The 6624-nt window shown below is 35.6% G+C and overlaps 1 pseudogene; it reads right to left on the bottom strand.

The window, feature by feature from the left end:
• Positions 1-518: 518 nt before the first annotated feature.
• Positions 519-722, bottom strand: LOC112478834 (annotated as a pseudogene).
• Between the last annotated feature and the right edge of the window lie 5902 nt (positions 723-6624).

The raw sequence follows: 6624 nt of genomic DNA, 5'->3' as shown, positions 1-6624 counted from the left end.
AATGTGATCAATTTAGGCATTTATTCATATTATTTCTCATTTGCTTCTGGTTTCCATACTGCTGCACTTGAAGAAATTTTAATGAACCTAAAAAATTTTAAACTATTGTCTTTTTAATTTAAGTGGAATCGAGTAGGGGGTAGGCATAGCATTGGGAATTATTAATTTAGAAAAGGATTTTTGATCTATTGTCTAATCTATGGATCTTAATATTCTCTCAAAAATAGATGAAATATTTCAGTGTACTCAGCTTGAACCAAAGATTGTATAAAGCCTTTTGCTTCATGCAGAGAGCTAAAAAAGTGCAAATTGGTTTACTGAACATGACTAAAAATTCTACAGTTAAATTTTTAAAAATATAAAAATCTACACATTTCTAAGTAGTTTAAACTAACCCTCATATATAAATGTCACTAATTTTATTGCATGTTTGATTTTATAATTTTTTTTTTTGCAATTTCATATTCCTCTGTTTTTGAGACTAAGTAGAAATTATTATGAAACTTCTTTTTATTTTTACCCAGACAGCGTCCTCCCCCTCTCGCTCTCCCAAAGGAAGAGAAGACCTATCACTAACGGCAGTTGCAGAAGCAACACCAGAAACCAACTTCACGTTCAACAGAGAACACTGCGCCCTCTCCTACTTGTGGTTTCCCTGAGCTTCGCAGTCAGAGAAACTTCTTTTGTAAAGAACTATAGAAATAATCCCGAAAAGTAGTCTTTGAAATTTCTATTTAGTCTTACACTTCTTCCAAGTTTACATAGGGCAATTGCTACGTTTGCAGGGTGTCCATATAATTTATTGTCTAAACTGGTACAGTTTTGAGAATTAAAAGATGCACTACTGATTATCGCTTGAGGACATGGGTGCAAATTATGACCGTTTCCCTGCAAACCAGAACGTCTGGTCACCAAGTATAGATAGGTGTTAGAGAAACACATTTTTTTTTTTCTTCTCCATGGTTTTTGTGTCCTGGAAGGAAAGGAATTTCCAGAATAGTATGGAAGAAACAGATTTATCATTTCTCCACCTCTTTTTATTTTACCCAGGGGAGGAGGGATGACTTTACTGATTGATGACATTGGGAGAAGAAACAGCATATAATCTCCAAAGCAATCAATGTAATACTCGCTACTTCCCAAAATAAAGATTTCCCCAGATGCTTGTGGCAGAAGTATCTGATATTAAATAAAATGATAAATTTTTGCTTGATAATTCCAATTTTAAATGTCCATGTGGACTTTTGGAAAATTAAATTTAAACATATCCCTCTCTTCCCCACAGCTCCCTCTCCTGTAAATCTTTTCGTAATCTTTAGGTAGAATTTTTTTTAAAAGAAAGTTTTCTTCTCATTTTTATATATCATTGAAAGATGCCTTCTCTGTTTCTGAGAATCTTCTAATCAAATTTAAATTGAGCTCTTCCCTTTTTGCATTCACTAATGTGGTGTTTTTATTAGATAATAAACATCTATTAATTAGATAACAAATCAAGTTTTATCTATTTTATTTTGTATATTCTGGAGTTACATTTATTATTAATTTAAATTTTAAAATTTAACCAAAATTCTAGAGCTCAAATCGGGAAGTTCTGTCTCATTTTTTTCTTTTATTAGACACTTCCCTATAAAAGAGTGCAACTTAAGTATGTATTACTTTTGAGCACTCTATAGATCTTTCTATGACACTGAATCTTTAATTTTAAAGACAGAAACCAAAGACACTAAAGGCAAAACTAAATATTAACAAATATCTATTTTTAATGGCTTGAAAAAAAACTGATGGTTTAATAAATACTCGTGAAAGATGCAGTAACATTCCAAATATATCTTTTAGATTATGAAACATCTATAATGCTGAACTACTGTATTAGCCAGAATTACCCCTATTTTTAAAATCTGTCAAAACTGACCTTGCTGGTATTTCAGGACTGAGAGACACCAAGCTCCACACCTGATTATTTACTATGGCCTTACATCTAGTATCAGTCTTTTCTCTTAGCTCCTCAGGCATAAATTCAATTGAATGCCTGAAGTAGCATCCAGGCATCCCTTCTTGAAAAGGAATCCACCTTCCACTCTAGGTGAAGAAGCTCTAGAGAGACAGATCAAGAGGGCACAGAGACTGTGCCTGAGGAAGAATGCTGCCTTCACTAAATTGATTTACTTATAAACCTCTTTATATTTTGTAACTGTTCTACTGAAGGTCATTGGCCAGCATCTAATTGCCTCAGCAACCCGTCTTTTCTTGATTCTCACCTTCAACAGCTTGTCATCACCTTTCTTAAAAGCCATGGTCCCTTGTCTTTCAATACACTGTACTGTCTTCACAAGTCTCTCATGACTTGTTTTTTTCTTTCTGTTATTGGATATTTTCTCTCCTTCAATTTTGAGGTGATCCTCTAAATTCTATCTTCAGGTCTCATCCCTTCTCTGCAGACAGTTTCCTCCTTCGTGGCTATTGTCCCCTCAACACAGAAGATTCCCAATTCTACACTTTCATAAAAATTCTAACTGCCTGCTAGGCATCTCCATCTTGAAATATCTACACCTCAAAAAGTAAAGTCTGTTGCCACTTGGACAGGCTCTTTGTCTTTCTTCCTCTGTTTCTTCTCGCCATACCTTCCATCTGGAATCCTTTTGCAATTTCAGTCTGTTCAAATTCTGTGTATACTTCAAGCCTTAAATATCACCTCCAGCTCAAAGTTTATCCGGATTTTTTTACCCACATTTGATGTCTTCATGTTTCGAACTCACGGGGCATTCTGGGTATGTCTAATTTATGGAGCTGATTTTACTCCATATAATTTGTAGGTTATTTATATAACTGTCTTATCCTTATGCTATGGTTTACAATTTACTCCCACTATGGTATAGTATAAATGTTAAGAAAATGTAGCTTTCCCCTTCTGTAACTGAGATGATTATCCTCACAAGCTGCCCCCCACTGGATGTGAATAAAGCACCATAGTAAATGGCATATACAACATGATGCTGTTTTTCTAAAGAAATGTATGATGTGTGTGGTTATGCATATTTCCCGACTTTACTCGCCACTGAGGATAAATGCTTCACCCCAGTGGTCTGCTACTCCTCCTATGTGATTAGCAAGAAATTCAATCTTTTGCCCTAATTGCCTTCTTCAATTTTTACCTTCAGGAGTCCTAGAAGAAGAGACGATTTTCATTTAACCAGCACTTTGCATTCCTTCTGCTCAAGTGTCCATTGCTTTTACTTTATGATACATTGTCATAGTCTTCTAAAAGGTCTTGTCTCAGCCTTTTCTGTGGGAGTACCAATCTACTCTAGACTACTGAAAACAATCCTCTTGGGCTCCAGGTGGCTGGAAAGCTTGCTATTTCTTTCAGTTCCACGGAGGAATTGTGGTTCCCTATGGCAGTAGGAAAGACAGTGCTTTCTTTTACATCACAGCTCTCTTTTATCCCGAGCACGCAAGCTCTAGAAAAGGAGGAGCCACAGAGGGTACAGGAGATGGTCGAGCCCAGTCTCACATTGTACGTGTTCCCTCCAACCTTTAGACGCTGGAGCTCAATCTCCCTACACTTCAAGGATACTACACTCCTTTTTTAACCCCCTTCACTAATCTCCTTCCAGCCCAATCTCTTCTAGGGAGCCTAAATTTATGTGACATCTTAAAAATTAAAAACCTATCTGCAGGGCAGTTTCACGTTTTCTCCCATAGTCCTGGGCTCCATGATCAGAAGATATGTCTGGGCTTCTACTGTCCCTTAACATTCTGATGTTAAATGGCTGCCCTACCAGGAGTTCAAAGAGCCTAGGTGTCTGGACTTCCTGATGCTACACTCTAGTGGAACAGAGTCTCTGCTCTGAGCTGTGCAAACATTGATTTGCATGTAGACAAAAAAATGCCCATAAGATGCACAGAAAAATATTACCTTGGGGGCAATGAGAACACAGTCTTACTTTTTTCTTTATGGTTTTTTTTCTGTATTTATGATCATTAATTAATTTTTTAATAAGATAGCTATTTTTTTTAAAAGAAAAAATTAGCACTCATGCCATTCTGCCTGGTATTTTAATATATATTAGGATGCATATTGCCCCCGTTTCCCCTGCCCCCATTCTATGCACACACACATACATATGTTTGCACATATGCATCGTGCACACATTGGACTTTGAGTTTCTTGGGCATTGGGCATGTTTTGTATTCACCTTTAACATCAAGCACAATGCTCTGAATATGGTAAACTGTCAATGCTTGTTAAATCCGAGTGTTTGGATCTCTATAAACCTTGCTGCAATGGACTGAATGTTTGTTTACCCCCACTCTCCAATTTGTGGATTGAAATCCTAATCCCCAAGGTGATCAGGGTTCTTTTAAGAAGTGAGGCCTTTGGGATGTGATTAGGTCTTGAGAGTGAAGCCCTTGTGAATGGGGTTGGTGTCCTTATAAAAGAGACCCTAAAGAGTTTTCTTGCCCTCCTTTTGCCATGTGAGGATGTAATGAGAAGAGAAGACAGCAGTCTGCAACCCAGAAGAGAGTCTTCACTACAACCTGACCATAGACTTGCCAGCCCCCAGAACTGTGAGAAATAAATTTTTGTTGTCCTTAAGCCACCTAGTCTATGGCACTTTGTTATAGCAGCTGGAACTCACTAAGACACTTGGTTTAGCAGAGACATTATTAATCTCTTGTATCAGTGACTCTTACTAGGCATTTTAATTTTTTTTTACTTTAAGCATAATGACTTTACAGATTATAAATTGAATACATCCTTCCAGTGATGGGGGTTTTCCTAAGCATGGTCTCAGAGAAAAGCTCCTTTTTAATCTCTTACTTTTCTTCCCCAGGTTTTGAGAAGGTGAAGACAATGCTGTGTAGTAAATGGCAAGGTGGAGAAGACACAAGTCCATCTATTTGGGTTCCTTATATCTCAATAAAGATCAATAACTCGCCTTTGAAGTTGTCTTGCACGGTTTCGAATCTTCTTTTTGTTTTCTAGTTGTTTACTGCTGATGAATAGAAATACATCTGACTTTTATATATTTCTCCTATATCTATCTACCCAATGAACTCTATTATTTAAAATAATTTGTAGATCCTTTAGAATTTTCTACATAAGCAATAATGCTGTCTGAAAATGGTAGTTTTACTTTCTCCTTTCTAATTCTTATGTCATTTAAGAAAGGGAGTGAGTAAATGGAAATATACTATTCTAAGGTTATTAAATTCGTCAAATATGGAGTGTAAGATGCAAAATGAGAAGTGAGAATTCAAAAATGGGAAGTAGAAAGTGTCAGGTGTAAAATGTAAAATGTGAGTCACGACAATATTGACAGAGAACAGACATTGATAAGTTAAGTAATCATATCGATAGTCCCAGAACAGCCATGAGCAACATAATAAAGAGATATAACCAAGAAGCCAGTGGGTAAAATAAAATGGAACAACAACAAAAAATTTAATTAACCTAAAAGAAGGCAAGAAAGGTACAATAGATTAACAAAAAAGATAAGATAAAATGAAAATAAGTAGCAATATCAGTGACTAAAATCAACTATATTAATAATTACATTATGTACAAACAGACTAAGTATATACGAGTTAAAAGGCAGAAATTGTCAGGCTGGATTTAAAAAGCAAGGCTTAACTATATGCTTCTACAAGAGAAATATTTTTGATAAAAAGACAGGTAGATTAGAAGTAAAAGAATGAGAAAAGGTATACAGCGCCCTCTTATCCAAGAGATATATGTTCCAAGACCACCAGTGGATGCCTGAAACCACGGATAATAGCAAACCCTACATATACTATGTTTTTTCCTGTATATACGTACCTATGATAAAGTTTAATTTATAAATTAGGCACAGTAAGAGATTAACAATAATAACTAGTAATAAAATAGAACAGTTACAACAATATACTACAATAAAAGTTATGTGAATATGGTCTCTCTCTTATAATATCTTATTATACTTTACTCATCCTTCTTTACAATTTTACTAATAGAAGATTTCTTACAGTGTATTTTAGCAACCTCAGCATACGATTTTTTTCTTCCCTTTCTAAGTCGAGAACTTTTACCTTTTCACTTAAAGTCAGCACTTTACAGCTCCTTCTTGGCATATCTGAAGTACCAGCATTACTACTGGCACTTCAGCCATTATTTTAGCACTTTGTAGCCATTATTAAGTAAAATAGCACTTTGCAGCCATTAGTAAGTAAAATAAGGGTTACTGAAACACAAGTACTGAGACAGTGGATCTGATAACCTTACTAAGTGACTAATGAGCAGGGAGAGCATACAGCATGGAGATGCTGGAAAAAAATGATGGTGCGTGTCCGAAGCAGGACAGTGGGAGATTTCATGATACTACTCAGAATGGCATGCAATTTATAACTTATAAAATGTTTATTTCTGGAATTTTCCGTTGAACACTTTCAGATCTTGGTTGACCATGGGTAACTGAAACCACAGAAAGCAAAACCATGGTTAAGGAAGGACTACCGTATTATAAAAGATAAAGAGGGATAGTGTATAAAATACAGGAGCTATGAACCAGGAAGACATAGCAATCCAAAGTATGTATCCACCTGAGATATTGTGTTTTATAATAAGAAATATATATTTGGTCTTCA

This window comes from Pteropus alecto, unplaced genomic scaffold, assembly GCF_000325575.1.
Source record: "Pteropus alecto unplaced genomic scaffold, ASM32557v1 scaffold22, whole genome shotgun sequence".
Taxonomy (NCBI): domain Eukaryota; kingdom Metazoa; phylum Chordata; class Mammalia; order Chiroptera; family Pteropodidae; genus Pteropus; species Pteropus alecto.
Note: the sequence above shows the minus strand (reverse complement) of the source record. Positions and strands in the feature narration are given on the sequence as shown.